Source organism: Dipodomys merriami, unplaced genomic scaffold (genome assembly GCF_024711535.1).
Source record: "Dipodomys merriami isolate MVZ:Mamm:240054 unplaced genomic scaffold, mDipMer1.0.p SCAF_21, whole genome shotgun sequence".
Classification (NCBI taxonomy): Eukaryota; Metazoa; Chordata; class Mammalia; order Rodentia; family Heteromyidae; genus Dipodomys; species Dipodomys merriami.
In genome coordinates, this window is record NW_027203493.1 from 23006775 (window position 1) to 23022603 (window position 15829).

Here is a 15829-nt window from a genome sequence, read left to right on the forward strand (position 1 = left end):
TAGAATGGAAGAAAGACAGCCCCTTCAGTAAATGGTGCTGGCAAAACTGGTTAATCACTTGTAAAAAACTAAAGTTAGATCCTAATATATCACCCAGTACCAGAATCAACTCCAAATGGATCAAAGACCTCAGAGTCAAAGCAGACACTCTGAAAATATTACAGGATGGAACAGGAGAAACCCTAGGTCTCCTTGGCACAGGACGAAATTTTCTTAAAAGAGACCCAGAAACACAACAACTCAAAGAAAGGTTGGACAAATGGGATTGTATGAAATTGCAGAGCTTCTGCATAGTAAAGGACATATCTGGCAAGATCAATAGAAAGCCCATGGATTAGGAGAAGGGCTTCACTAGCCATACAACAGACAAGGGTCTCATATCTAAAATATACTTGGAACTCAAAAAATTAAATCCCCCAACAACAAATCCTCAAAGAAACAACTGCCCAATAAATAAGTGGGCTAAAGACTTAAAGAGAAACTTCTCTGAAGAGGAAAGAAGGATGACCAATAGACAAATGAAGAAATGCTCAACTTCTCTAGCCATAAAAGAAATGCAAATGAAAACAACATTGAGATACCACCTCATTCCAGTTAGAATGGCTATAATCGAGAACTTTAATAACAACAGATGCTGGAGGGGATGTGGACAGAAGGGAACCTTATTGCATTGTTGGTGGCAGTGTAAACTTGTTCAACCACTTTGGAAAGTAGTATGGAGGTTCCTCAAAAGACTCCACATAGAGCTCCCCTATGACCTAGCAATCTCACTTTTGGGCATTTACCCAAATGTTTACAAACAAGACCATACTAAAGCTACCAGCACAACTGTTTTCTGCAGCATTATTTACCCTAGCTAAGATATGGAACCAACCCAGATGCCCCTCCGTAGATGAATGGATCAAGAAAATGTGGTATATATGCACAATGGAATTCTATGCCTTCATCAGAAAGAATGGCATTGCCCCATATGTTACGAAATGGAAAGACTTGGAAAATATTATATTAAGTGAAGTAAGCCAGGCCCAAAGAAACATAGGTCCCATGGTTTCCCTTATTTGCTATAACTAGTATATGTCTGAAACAAGCAGAAATGGTCAGATAAGTTGATGTTAGGTGAAATGACCAACAAGATAAAGACTCAAATGTTTTTTTCTTTCTTGTAATTGTTTCTAATATATTTATAAGATGATTTCTTTGTTGCTTTGTATGTCCCTCCCCCATGGTATAATCCCAGTTTTCACTGTATTTGATGTTGGTATAATTTGTGGAGGGGAAGGAAATAAACACACTGTTTAGAGATGTACAAGACGTTATGTCAAAAAATGAACTTTCCAGCTTTGGCAGAGGGGAGGAAAGGATGGGAAGGGGAAACAATGGAGGAGGCAATAATGCTTGATAAGAAATGCACTCATTACCTTGCCCATGTAATTGTAACCCCCTCTGTATGGTATTTTCACAATAAAAAAAAGAAAGAAGGCATGCAAAGTAATTATTAGTGTGCTGAACCCAGAGCAAAGAAGAAAATGGCCATTTAGCAAGCCCTAGTAATCATATATATATATATATATATATATATATATATATATATTACAGACATATATATAATGCATATATATATTATATAGTTGTACAAACAGGTTACAGTTCCATAGGTCAGGTTAAGTACAATGCCTCTTGGCCAATGTTACCCCTTCCTTTGTTTGCCCCCATTTTTCTCCTCCCGTCTTTATCCTCAAGTTACTGTGATAATTTATTTCATTCAAAATTAACAGTAAAATGGCTAACCTTGAAATTAAAACAGTGGTTGCTTCTGGGGTGGGATTATGCCATATGGCACAGGATGCTTTTAAAGTGAGGAGAATGTTCTATATTCTAACACAAGTACTGGTTATACAAGTTCATGATTTTTCAAAGGTGATTAGATTGGGGCTGGGAATGTAGCTTAATGGTAGAGTGATTGCCTAGTATGCATGAAGCCCTGGGTTTAATCAAACCCTCAGTACCACGTAAACAGGAAAAGCTGGAAGTGGCACTGTGACTCAAATGGTAGAGTGCTAACCTTGAGGAAAAGAAGCTCAGGGAAATCACAGAGGCCCTGAGTTCAAGTCTCAGGACTGGCGAAACAAAGAAAGAAAGGAGGAAAGAAGGAAAGAAAGAAAGAAAGAAAGAAAGAAAGAAAGGAAAGAAAGAAAGAAAGAAAGAAAGAAAGAAAGAAAGAAAGAAAGAAAGAAAGAAAGAAAGGAAGGAAGAAAGAAAGAAAGAAAGGAAAGAAGGAAGAAAGAAAGGAAAGAAGAAAGAAAGAAAGAAAGAAAGGAAGGAAAGAAAGAAAGAAGGAAGGAAGGAAAGAACGAAAGAAAGAAAGGAAGGAAAGAAAGAAGGAAGGAAGGAAGGAAGGAACGAAAGAAAGAAAGAGAGAAAGAGAGAGGGAGAGAGGCAGAGAGGGAAAAGAGAAAGAGAGAGAGAAAGAGAAGGAGGGGGAGAGAGAGAGCGAGGGAGGGAGAGAGAGGAAGGAAGGAAGGAAGGAAGGAAGGAAGGAAGGAAGGAAGGAAGGAAGGAAGGAAGGAAGGAAGGAAGGGAAGGAGGGAGGGAGGGAGGGAGGAAATAAAATGATTAGATTGTGTTCTTTTAGAAAGCTTGCCTGTTTTCTTTTGCACGTGTGTGTGTGTGTGTTCACGCGTGCGCATGGTTTTTGTAGTGCTGAAGACTGAGCCCAGAAACACTTCACTAGGCTTCACTTGGTCACTGCAAGCCCCCCAATTAAGCAATAAATTTTTTTAAATATCACATTGTTAAAGACACCATTTGGATTGATCTTTGTAACAGTATAGTGGTCTTCCCCTGGCTTGTGTTTTTCTTTTACTTCTTTCTCAGTAATTTATACTTGTGTGCTTAGCACTAGAAGGCTCTGACCTTCCATGGTTCAGCAGAAAAGGGAGCAGCAAACTTTCTGACATTCTACTGTCAGTTTTAGGGCGATTATACAACCAAAGGGTAGGGTGAGCAATAAAAGACCCACATTGTTTCATGGCTGAGCTGTTTTAAAGATCTCCAAATGGAGAAAGGACGTTTACTCATTCTGACATCTGAGCAAAATGGATAGAAGTAGGAACCTCTCATGTTCGGTGACCTCTCATGTTCCCTTTGATAGGTAAATAGGCAGAGAATGCAGGGGACTGGGACCCACCCTCAACTAGAAAATGATCGAGTTTATCTAAATACATTAACATTCTAACAATATCCACTGAAATAAAGCTCTTCATTGTCCATAATCCAGTTCAAGATTTGACCCACTAGCTCACATATTGCTCACCCTACCCTCCAGAGTAAAAATCATTTCCAGATGTTAGAAATGGGCATTAGAGGACAAAATGTCAATATTTTAATACAATCACATTTTTCTCTTAGGGGTATATGAATTTAATCTCTCTCTCCCCTTCCCTTCCCTTCCCTTCCCTTCCCTTCTCTCCTCTTTCTCTCTCTCTCTCTCTCTCTCTCTCTCTCTCTCTCTCTCTCTCTCTCTCTCTCTCTCTCTCTCTCTCTCTCTCTCTCTCACACACACACACACCATCTTCAGAATGGTTCTTCTTATGCAGCCTAGACTGACTTGAAACTAGTTATCTTCCTCCCTCAATCTCACCAGAATTTAATGCCACTCTGGACAGTAGGAAGTTTTAGGAGGGTGAGAACAAGGTTAAGCTGGAAATTAGTTCCCTACTGAGTTTTAAGAGGAAACAGTAATCTAAGAAAGTCTCCATACACCAAGGACATCAATAAATGTACCTGATATTAATCATTTGATTTAAATCAGTGGATCCATTTTGAGCTTTCCCTTTGTTTTAGGGATTTTAGACTCCAGCGGCCTAGTTCCCAGAATGAAAAAAATGCATCTGGTCTCCCTCCCCTTCACAACCTAACCCACCCCTTGATTGTTGAGTTAAAGACTGACCAATAAAATAGATAGGTTATAATCTGTCTCAAACTGGTGACACCATGTGCTTATGGTAAACCCCGCCTTTTGCTCCTGCTTATGGTAAACTCTGGCCTTTTGCCCATCAAAAGGTAGACCCTGTCTTACCCACTAAATTTGTGTGCCATTTTAAACCAAGGTGATAGGCTGGTTTAAACAGCCATTCCAGACAAACTGAAACCTCATTGGCACCTGTGTGTGGTCTGGTTTGACTGTACAATCCTTTGTGTTGCAATCCCATTGTTCACCTGTGAGTGAATGGGGGCGACCTCATGGATATTGTCTTTAAAAACCAAAGTATGTGGGCAGCTCAGGGTCACAATATCAGCTCCTGAGCTTGTGCTACAGCCCTGACCCGCCAGTGAAGGAACCTTCTCAATAAAGTTGCTTCTTTGTTAACAACTTTGTTGTGGTGAGCTTTGTCACTCTGGATGACTAGGTGGGCTTGCCTGCCTGAGTAGGGGGTCTTCCTACTACTATATAAAATATATATATGATATATATATATATATATATATGAGAGAGAGAGATATACATATTCTGGCTGTGATGTAAGGACCCAGTTAACTCTGGGACTTTAGTTTTATGACTTTGTCTATGAAGCAATAACACTGATGATAATAGCTCAGAGAGCTTTTGAACTGAGAGGGTAGGGAAGGTACAATAATTGGAAACCTGAATCAAGGATATTTATTACACTTTGAGGGGCAATTTCAAACACAAAGGAAATTAAATATGTCTGAATGTAGAAAAGAAGGGGCTGGGAAGGTGGCTCAGTGGTAGAGCGCTTGCCTTGCATGCCTGCGGCCCTGGGTTCGATTCCTCAGCACCACATAAGCAAAAAGAAAAAAGCCGGAAGTGGCACTGTGGCTCAAGTGGTAGAGTGCTAGCCTTGAGCTGAAGAGCTGAGGGACAACACCCAGGCCCAGAGTTCAGGCCCCACAACTGGACCCCCCCCCCAAAAAAAAGGAAACAAGAAGAAATCGCCAAGCATTTTCATCAGAAGAGATGAAGCCTTACACCTCCTTGAAAGAAAGTCCAGCTGAAACAACAATAATTCAGGGCAACAGCCTGGAGATTGCCAATTTGGATAGCACCCAAGTCCCTCAAGACTTTCCTTCATTCCTCAACATTTTCTTTTTCTTTTTAAGTTCTCATGCATAATGACCTCTCCCCATGCACTATTGCAACACCACAATGCAAGAGGCAGAAATAGAAACCTTGTTAAACAGGTTTTACATTGAGCAGAAGGCCCATTAAATAGGAAGCATTTTTCATTCCCAATGCCAACTGGAGAATAGTTAAGACTAATTTTGTTTTTCTTTTGGTTAACATCCCATAGCTATGAAATGAATGGAGTTCCCTACATGAACACAAAGGTAACTAGTCAATATGAAAAATATATAAACATAGGTCAAAAGGGAGATTTTGAAAAAAAAAAAACAACTCTTTTCAACTCTACTTGCCTTCTGAACCTGGTAAGTCTAGACAAGCCAGTCTTGCTACATTTTATCTTGGTCTGACATCTCTCTCAACTTTCAGTTTTCCTCTCCTCCCTTTCCTTCTCTGACATTAAATAAGAAAGAACATGTAAGAAAAAATCATCACTTGAACCCTAAGTACTGGAAATCTATACCAGTTTCAGAAATTAGGCTTTCTTTTTTTCCTCTTGAGAAAATTCATGTAGAAGCAAGAAGCTACAAGAAGAAATATCACGATGGAAACATTACCATGACATGGCAAGATATGCTGAGAACTCTGGCTGGCTATGGAGGCATAGACTAGCATTCAAGAACCTGAACAAAATGCAAATTTGGTCTAATAAATTCAAAACCAACCTGGGAAACATAGAAAACCCACACCTCCCCTTCTCCCAAGAGAAGAACTCTCATTGCAGTCTTGAATGGAGTAATCCCTTCATGTAGAGGATGAAAGCTAACTCTTCATGACCCCGAATATGGTATATTAAATTTAAATAGACCATGACATTAGCATTTGTTCAAATTTAAACAGTCCAAAATTGATAAAATACCAAACATGTTCACCCAAATATAATCTTGTCAACCTTTTGGTATGCCTTTCTCATAAAATACAATATATTCTTTTTAAGCACAAAGTTATTTTCCTTAGGATCAGAGTAGTAATGTTCTGGATCTAAAAGGTACTTGTGTTCTTTCACTCATGTAGCCTTGAATAAACCAATAAGCAACGTGAACTTCTGTTTTTATAACTTAAAATGAAAATAACAGTACTTTTTGTAAGGATATGAGACAAACTAGTAGTCTAGTCATGCTTGATCTACTTAAAGGGGAAATATATTTTAAGTAACCAACTTTTCATCATTTGTAGGTGTTAGAAAAAGAAACTTTCCAAAGTCCTCAGTTTCTACTACATATTAGGTAAGTTTTTTTCTGATTCTTGATCTAACGTGTCTCCCATCATCTTTTTAATTTTTCCAGGTAACAATAGTTTTGTTCATATTTACCATGCAGAACATATATTCAAAGTCTTTCACTTTCCAATATCAGGTGATAGACTTTGAGTGTTTCTTAATGGCTCATCAGTGAATAGTGAGTCAAGATATATTTACTTGAGCATGTGATCCACAGGTACTTCCATTCAATTATGGTAACTATCCTTATGTTGGAATGGATTCTGAGCAAACTCCTTGCAGTTCATATACTATTTTCTGGACCCAGATCAGTGTTTGTGTATTGATTTGCCCGAGTTTCATGGTGCTCAACATTGATAATGTAAGAGAAATAAGATTGCAAATATAAAGACTGGCAAATTTGGGGAAATTTAAAAAACCTCTACATGGGCTGGGAAGGTGGCTCAGTGGTAGAGTGCTTGCCTCGCATGCATGAACCGAGTTCGATTCCTCAGCACCACATAAGCAGAAAAAGCTGGAAGTAGCGCTGAGGCTCAAGTGGTAGAGTACTAGCCTTCAGCTGAAGAGCTGAGGGACAGTGCCCAGGCCCAGAGTTCAGGCCCCACGACTGACAAAATCAATCAGTCAATCAATCAATATATCAATCAATCACAGAAAAGCCAGAAGTAGCCCAGTGGCTCAAGTGGTAGAGTGCAAAGGAGCTCAGGGAATGGGACAGCACAAAGGCCCAGAGTTCAGGCCTTAGGACCAGCAACAACAACAAAAGAATTAAATGTCCAAGTTTAAAAACAAAACAAAAGAAAACCTCTACTCATCAGTCAAAGACAACTGCAGGTTTGTTGTGTTTTTTTTTTTTTGCCGATGCACAGTAATTTAAAAAATGAATGTCATAAACATGCACTGTGAGGGCTGGGAAGGTGGCTCAGTGGTAGATTACTTGCCTTGCATGCATGAGGCCCTGGATTTGATTCCTCAGAACCACATAAGCAGAAAAAAGCCAGAAGTGGCACTGTGGCTTAAGTGGTAGAACGTTAGCCTTGAGCTGAGGGACAGCGCCCAAGCCCAGAGTTCAGGCCCACAACCAAAAACAAAAAAACTAAAAAGACAAAAAATAGCACTCTGAAGTTATAAAACTGACATAAAATGTTCACAAGCTATCCACAATAAAAAATAATTTTGAAAAATCTTAGTAAAGCTAACTTCTCATGTCATTTAATGTAGTATTAGCAATCCTGCATTAAAACTGAATTCTCTGGGGAGAGAATGAAAACTGAGGTTTAGGAGAACAAAATCTGAATTGCTTGTTTTATTTGAGACCACGGTCTTGCCTCTTGCCACCACAGCGTGCTTGAATTGTTTATGTTTACTCTCATTGAAGTATCTTTCTAAACGTTATATTCTGGAGGAAATCAAAATAAAAATGCAGGAAACACAGAATCCAAAGCATGTACTATAGAAATATGTTAGGCAGTTAGGTGAAAAAATTCTTTCTTTCTTTCTTTCTTTCTTTCTTTCTTTCTTTCTTTCTTTCTTTCTTTCTTTCTTTCTTTCTTTCTTTCTTTCTTTCTTTCTTTCTTTCTTTCTTTCTTTCTTTCTTTCTTTCTTTCTTTCTTTCTTTCTTTCTTTCTTTCTTTCTTTCTTTCTTTCTTTCTTTCTTTCTTTCTTTCTTTCTTTGTGTGTCAGTCCTGGAGCTTGACTTCAGGACCTGGGACTCTGCTTAAGCTTTTGTGATCAAGGCTAGCACTCTACCTCTTGAGCCACAGCTCCATCACTGGCTATTTTGGGTGGTTAATTGGAGATAGGAATCTCATGGACTTTCCTGCCTATGCTAGTTTTGAATTATGAGACTAAGATCTTAGCTTCTTGAATAACTAGGATTACAGTAGTGAGTTATGTACCTGATTGTTTCTTTTCTATATTTTTGTGTGTACATGTGATTTTGTAGCTCTAAAAAATTAAAGTGTTTCCCTGTTTGTATTGTGTGACTGTGCTGTGCAGGCCAGTCTTGAAACTGAATACAGGTGACCCCTTTATATCAGTATCCTAGATGCTGGTAAGATAGACTCAGGCCACCTTTCTTGGCTGTTATTCTTACTACTGTTGCACCTAACTTTCATTTATATTTTTGTATTCTTTTTCTGCTAGAAAAATTGTTCTTTTTTATTGTTTTTTTCAGACAGGTTGAATCAGAAGTTCACAAGGTCAAGGCCAGCCTTTGGTATGTAAGGGGACCTTGTTTCACAAAAAAAAGAAAAGAAAAAGACAAAAAAGTAAAGAAAGAAGAAAAAAGAAAGGAGGAAGGAAGGAAGAATAGATGGAAGGATGAAAGGAAGGATAGGAAAAAAAAAGGAAGAAAGGAAAGACAATAAGTTTGTCACATTGTTACATGTTCTTTATGTCACCTTATTAATTCTTCACAACAAAAAGTTCCATGTGCAAGGAATAGCTTAATTGTTGATCTACTGGTAACGGTGACAAGGCTCTGAAAATACAGTGAGCTTGCTCAAATAAACTTGGCTGTGTATCCCAGGTCACTGTTTCTAAAGACAGTGTTACTAGGTTACTACTTTTCAAAGGAAGGGATTCACAATAAGTCTAATTGTTAGTCTTAATGACTCTCTTCTGACTCAGCACAGAAATATTCTTTTTCTGCAGCAAAGAACTTCTAGGAATTGTGAATGTAAGTAAATACAATATCTTTTCACTATTTCCTACAAAGTATTTGAAGTTCTTACAGTTCCTTTAATGGGCAAGGAGTCCTCTTGACATTGTTATTTCTTTGCTGTGGACTTAATTTCAAAAATACTCTTTAGGTTATAGCTAAGTTTCCTTTTTCCTTCTGCCCTTGCTTTTGAGACAAACAAATCAGATGTGGTTTTTTTTTTTTTGTTTTTGTTTTTTGTTTGGTCGTCGGGATTGAATTCTGGGCCTGGGTGCTGTCCTTGAGCTTTTCAGCTCAAGGCAAGTAAGTGCTCTACCACTTGAGCCACAGTGCCACTTTTGGTTTTCTGGTGGTTAACTGGAAATAAGAGTCTCAGGATCCTCGATCATCAGATCTCAGCCTCCTGAGTAGCTAGGATTACAGACGTGAGCTACCAGCACTCAGCTAAGTTTTTTTTTGTAATTTTTACTTCCATAAATAAATTTATTTACATTTATTATATTTATTATACATTTATTTACTTCTGTAGATAAACTTCAGTACATGTACAGAGTAGTTTCACTGTGATAGTTACGTACATGTATTTCACATGTTGTGATCAAATTCACACCCTTTACAATTCACTTTTAGTTCCCTTCCCTTCACTGCTTTCATTTTCTTAGAGCACATTCATGTAATCTCCACCTCTCACTCAGTCTGTGTCATTCCCGTATGTCAGTAATAAGGACTGTGGGCAAATAAACAGTTTGCTATTGTTGCTGAAGTTATTATTTATTTAACTATTATAACTTATTAGAAAAAAATAGCAAGTTATGTCATGATTTCTTAATTTTCTACCTTAATTTTTCAAGAAACCATTCATACAGGTCTTAATGGTAGTAGAGTCAGTTATAATATTATCAATCTATGGGACTTACGCCTTGTTGTGACTTTACTTAATAAACTGAGCCAAAGTAATAACAGGTAATTGATAAGTTAGGCAAGAGTGAGCCAAAAAGTTTAGTTTCTATAGTGACAGAATACTAACACACAGGAAGGAAACCTGTGTGAAAGTATACTTCAAGAATACTCAATCAGCTATTGTGACTACACACAATACAATAGCATGTGTTTGCTAAAGTCATCAATATCATTTTCTGGCATATTTCCATTGCAAGTTAAAGAGGGTTTAAAGGGCAGCAATAAATCAGCAGGTGTGTAGAAAAGGCCTAGAGTTCTCCATTTCAGTAATAGGCTCCCATCCCCATATCTCAGACAAACACATTTTCCTCCTCTCATCCTCTCATGATTGGGCTCATTAGGACAAACATTGTAGCTTTTAATCTTGTTCTTATCTATTATTTCAGGAAGGTCAACATTTCTAGGTCATCTCTCAATCCTTAAAAATCTGATCTCACAATTACAGGCCAGTAAAGATGAGGGTTAGATTTGTGATAATTACCTACTCCTCTCTAACTCTTAAGACATGTACTCTATTCCCTATTTCTTCTCTTTGTTATCTCTATGTGTGTTTCTGTCTCTTGGCCACTCGACCGTGTCTTACCAGCTCTCTCAAGCAGTGTTAGGGTTTGAATTCAGAGTCTTGACCTTGCTAGGCTAAACTTCTGACACTTGAGCTACTTCCCCAAACTTTTTGCTTTAGCTTATTTTATTTATTTATTTATTTGATCTTTTCATACATTTACTGTCCTTTTCTTTTTTCTTTTTCTTTACTCTCTCCTTTGTCCAGCCTAATGGTCAACACTTATATCTATTCATGTGCACACACCCCTCAACTTTCTAGTCCTTCACTCATAGACTAGTTTGGAAACCGCATAGTTAAATCCATCATTCTGTTTTCTGTCTGGCTATACTCATGCATATTAACAGAGCTGAAGAAAAACACAGATCTGAATGTCTACTCTCATTTTAAATGAACAATTATTAACTTGTGTGGACACTATCGGCTGCCAGGTTATCTGACGTTCTTTTCATTTTTTTAAATAAGTTTTTAATTGTGAAATTACTGTACAGAGGGGTTACAATCACATGAGCAAGGTAATGAGTACATTTCTTATCAAGCATTGTTGCCTGCTTTGTTTTTCCTCTACCATCCCTTCCCTCCCACCTCCACAACTACATTCCTGCCCCCCCACCCCACACCCGCACCCCCCACCCCCAGACTCCCCGCCTAAATTGTAAAATTCGTTTTTCAGCCTAGCTAGTCTTGTACATTTCATTGTTGCAATGGGTCAACCTGTATTCCTATTTAAACAATTTGTTTTGTTTTAATATCCAGCCAGTGCTGTCCCTTCTTTGTGAGCTGTTCATCAAAGTATTTATATATAGCATATATGCAAAGCTTAAAAAATTAAACACCAAAAATAAAAAATCCAGTTAATAACTGGGCTAATGAATTGACTCTTAAAAGAAGTACAAATCGCTAATATGCACTTGAAGGAGTATTCAACATCCTTAGTCATGAAGGAAATGCAAACTAAAATGACACAGATATGCCATATTTCTTGAGTCAGAATGACAGTTGACAGGGAAATAAACAAATACTGGTGAGGGTAGAGGGGATGGAGTAGGGGAAGGAAGCACTATATAGTGATGGCAAACATGCACATTAAATATGGTCACTATGTAAATCAGTACAGAGATTTCCTAAGAAAGTAAAAATAGAACTGCCCCATTATCCTGTTCTACCACTCTTGGTAACATACCCAAAGGAATGCAAATCAACATATAATACAGACACCTGTACAATCATGTTTTGCTTATAATAGCACTATTCATAGTAGCCAGGTTATGAGTTCGGCTTAAGTGTCCAACTACCCATGAAGGGATAAAGAAGAGGTGAGCACAGTGTTGTAGTATTCATCCATAAAGAAGAACTGATGCCATTTGCAAGAAAGTGAATGAACTGGAGATTATCATGTTGATGTAGTTAAGTCAGTAAGACAAATAGTGTGTATGCAGAATCTAGACTAAAAAAAAAAATCAAACAAACAAAACTTCCAAACAGACATGAATATATAAAAGGAGAACTATTTGGTTTGTGAGAAGAATTGACAAGAAGGGGGAGAGAAAAAGCGGGGATGATTGGGAAGGTAAATATGATGCAAGTACATTGTATGACAGTCTGTAAATATCAGAATAAAACCCATTATCTCAGGAAGCTGAGCTAGCAAGGATGGCAGATAAAAGCAAACCCAGGCAAAAAGTTCTTGACACTCCTTCTCAAAGGAAGAAGTTGGGCATGGTGGTGCTTGAGTGGCAGCTTATGTACTGCAGGAAGAATAAGTAGGGGGATTGTAGTCCAAGCATGAGCCTGGACAAAACATAGTTTAAACATAAGTAGTTTAAACATAAGTAACCAGTACAAAAAAAAAAAAAAGAGCACTGATGGTATGGCAAAGTTCTGAGTTCAAATCTCAATACTGTCAATATCTAAGTTAATAAATATTTAAGTAATTTGATCAAAGCATATTACTTGCACAGATACATTTATGGAAAAATCACAACAGAATACCTAATAGAATTAAATGCCAAAATTTCATAGAGCTCTACCCTTTGAAAATAATATTAGTGATTTATCAGCTTTGTAACTTTCCTGTGCTTGTCATTTATGCAAAAAATGTGTATAGTTGCAGATATGTATGTGCTATGTAATAACATACTTAACAAAAGGCATGTCTTTCTATTTCCATTGTAAAAAACAGAGCATTTAATAATCATACATCATATATAAATGAACAGGACCATGCTATAATTTCACTGAACAGGAAGAAAAATGAGATTGCATGTTAAACAACTATTAACATCTATAGGAATTAGCCTTCTAAAAGGATAATGAAAAAAATAAATGCTATCATCACAAAATACATTTCCCAGTCATTAAATTTTAATTTCCTTATACAGAATATTATTAATGTCAAATATTATAAGCATTATGAACTTTATCTTATTATTGATGAAATATTTCTTTGTTTTATAAAGTGCTCATACCTTGCAGGAAGACAAAAACATGAATTCAGTGGACAGCCTGCTTCAAACTCTTAACCAACTACAATAAATCTGATCAATGTAAACCAATTCCTTCTGCTGTTGATGCTGTAAGATTTACCCAGAGGGGTACTATATTGGATATAGAATATTGTTTGGATTTTATTTCATTTGTGATCTCAAGCTACAAGATAAATTTTCAGATCCACCAGTGATAGTAATTTGTTCGTGATTTTGAAATTCCACTTGTCCAACATCGCTGGCCTTAAAAGAAATGCAAATCAAAACACCATTGTGATTCCAACTTACCCCAGTTAGAATGGTCATTATCAAGAAAACAAATAATAACAGTTGCTGGCGGAAATGTCACCAAAAGGAATGCTACTACACTGCTGGTGAGAATGTAAACTTGTTCAACCACTCTGGAAAGCAGATGGAGGTTCTGCAAAAGGCTAAACATAGAACTCCTCTATGACCCAGCAATCCCACTCCTGGGCCTTTATCCAGTTGATCTCAAGGTAGGCCACACTAATGCTACCAGCACAACTATGTTCACTGCAACATTATTTACCATAACTAAGATATGGAACCAACCCAAATGCCCCTCAATAGATGAATGGATCAAGAAAATATGGTGTATATACACATGGAAATTTATGCCCCTATCATAAAGAATGACAGCGTCCCTTTCGTAAGGAAATGGAATGACTTGGAAAAAATCATGTTAAGTGAAGTAAGCCAGACTCAAAGAAACATAGGCTCTATGGTTTCCCTCATTTGTAATAATTAGTATATGCCTAGGATAGTCCTGACAGGGTATCATAATAGCTCAAGCACATATGACCATACAAAATGATGCTAATTGAAATGAACTCCAAGACATGGAAACAACGGGTCTTTTTTCAATTGTCAAACTTGTTGTCACCAATATACTATATCTAGTTCTTTCTTCTTATTTTATTTCATTTTTCTTTTTCCATTGGGGTATCCCTGGCAATCTCTGTCTTTGATTCTGGTACTTTCCATCTTGTATATACATTTATCTGATTTGGGGACGGGAAGAGAAATAACAAAATGCTGAAAGAAATAAAAAAAGGATGACCCATTGCAACAATGATACTCACAAGATACTATGTCAAAAATGAACTTTACAACTTGGGGGCGGGGGAGAGGAGGGAAGGGATACTGTGAGAACAACAATGGAGTGGGCAACATGTTCAACAAGAAATGTACCTTACTCATGTAACTGTAACCCCTCTGTACAGCATATTAACAGTAAAATAAATATTAAAAAAATTCCCGCTTGTGATTAATTCCATCATTTCAGACATAGAAGAAGCATTTCTGTCTCCCATTGTGAATTTTTTTAAGTCTTAATTTATGTGTATGAAGCAATTCCAAGTACCAGATGAAGGGCACTACGGTAGGCAAGTACAAAGGTTACATAAGCACTGAAAAGTGTTGTCTTAGCTGACTTGGTTGATAAAATGTCTCCGGGAGCCTTTTTTTGTTTCATTTGTTAAAGTTTCTCTGGAGAGATAAGCTCTAAAATATTGTTGGTCTTATGTAGAGCATAGTATATAGTTGGAGCTCTATCTCAGTAATGCTTCTCTGTTTGGCAAAAGTTTCCTTTTTTAGCTTCAGCTCAGGCGACTTAACAAGGGTTTCTGATAAATAAGCTTAGTAGCAATCAAAGCATTACATTTATGGACTGATTTCATCTTGAAATCGGTTTCCAAAAGTGCTCACAATTGGGGAGAGTAAATAGGGCATTTTACAAGGCTAATTCTAATAATTTGATTGTGGTTGTTGGATTGCAATAATGGAAACAATTTTGAGACCTGAATGAAATGCTTCAGAAAAAAAAAATCTTGAAAGCTTAACTCTGGCACTTAACGTAGTGAAAACAGAGTTGTAGCAAAAGTTCATGGCATTTTTTCTGCTTGGTATAAGCAATGGTTATTATTGTCAAATCTGAAAAGGGTAATTATTTTCCTATGTGGGAAAATGCCTAGTGAGATTGTACACTCAATACTACCAGTTCATATTTTTCATTAGAGATAGAGACAGTAAACTCACTCACACTCACACACACACACACACACACAGACACACACACACACAGACACCGACACACACACACACACACACACACACACACACACACACACACACACACACACACACACAGAGGATTGTTTTCCTAGCAACTAATTAATCTGCAAATAACCAATTGAATTCTATTAAGCCATTGCTCAACTACCATCTGTTTAATTAAATTTAACTTGCTTTTCCTCATACCAGTGCAGGTACAGCATAAATATCCTTTGAGTGAGTATTTTTTAAGGCACTGATTTAATTTCTAATGAAACCCTAAAACAGCTTTTGGGCCTCTGAACATTTTAAACTATAGAATTACCTTCCCCACCTCATTTTACCCCTTAGGGATCCAATTAAATAGGCAGATTCTTTGCATCCAAGGGGAAACTCATTAGCTCCTGCATTTTAGCTGAAGTTTCATTTTCTCTCCCAGAAGCTGGAATTGTATCTCCTGGTACAAGAGAAACCAAGAATAAACCTCAAGTCTACTAAACTGAGAGGAAACTGACGCCAGTCCCCAAATATCAATGTGTAGAATGTCACTCTTCTACCTTTCATAAGATGTGAAAGGAAATGAAGGAAGCATGCCAGATTGTTATTCAACTCCAGTATTTAAACAAGCATTAATTAACCAAGAACTTCTAAAACTCTCCAGCTTCTAAAGAGAGAGTAAAAGTACAGGGAACATAGAATAAAAAAAACTACTTAAGGGAGAAGG

General features: G+C 37.3%; 1 protein-coding gene across 1 annotated transcript in view; it reads right to left on the reverse strand.

Annotated features, from left to right (window-relative positions):
- The window catches only part of Ano3 (anoctamin 3), a 203189-nt gene that overhangs the window by 34875 nt on the left and 152485 nt on the right, over positions 1-15829 (reverse strand). The gene's annotated exons all lie outside the window — the stretch shown is intronic.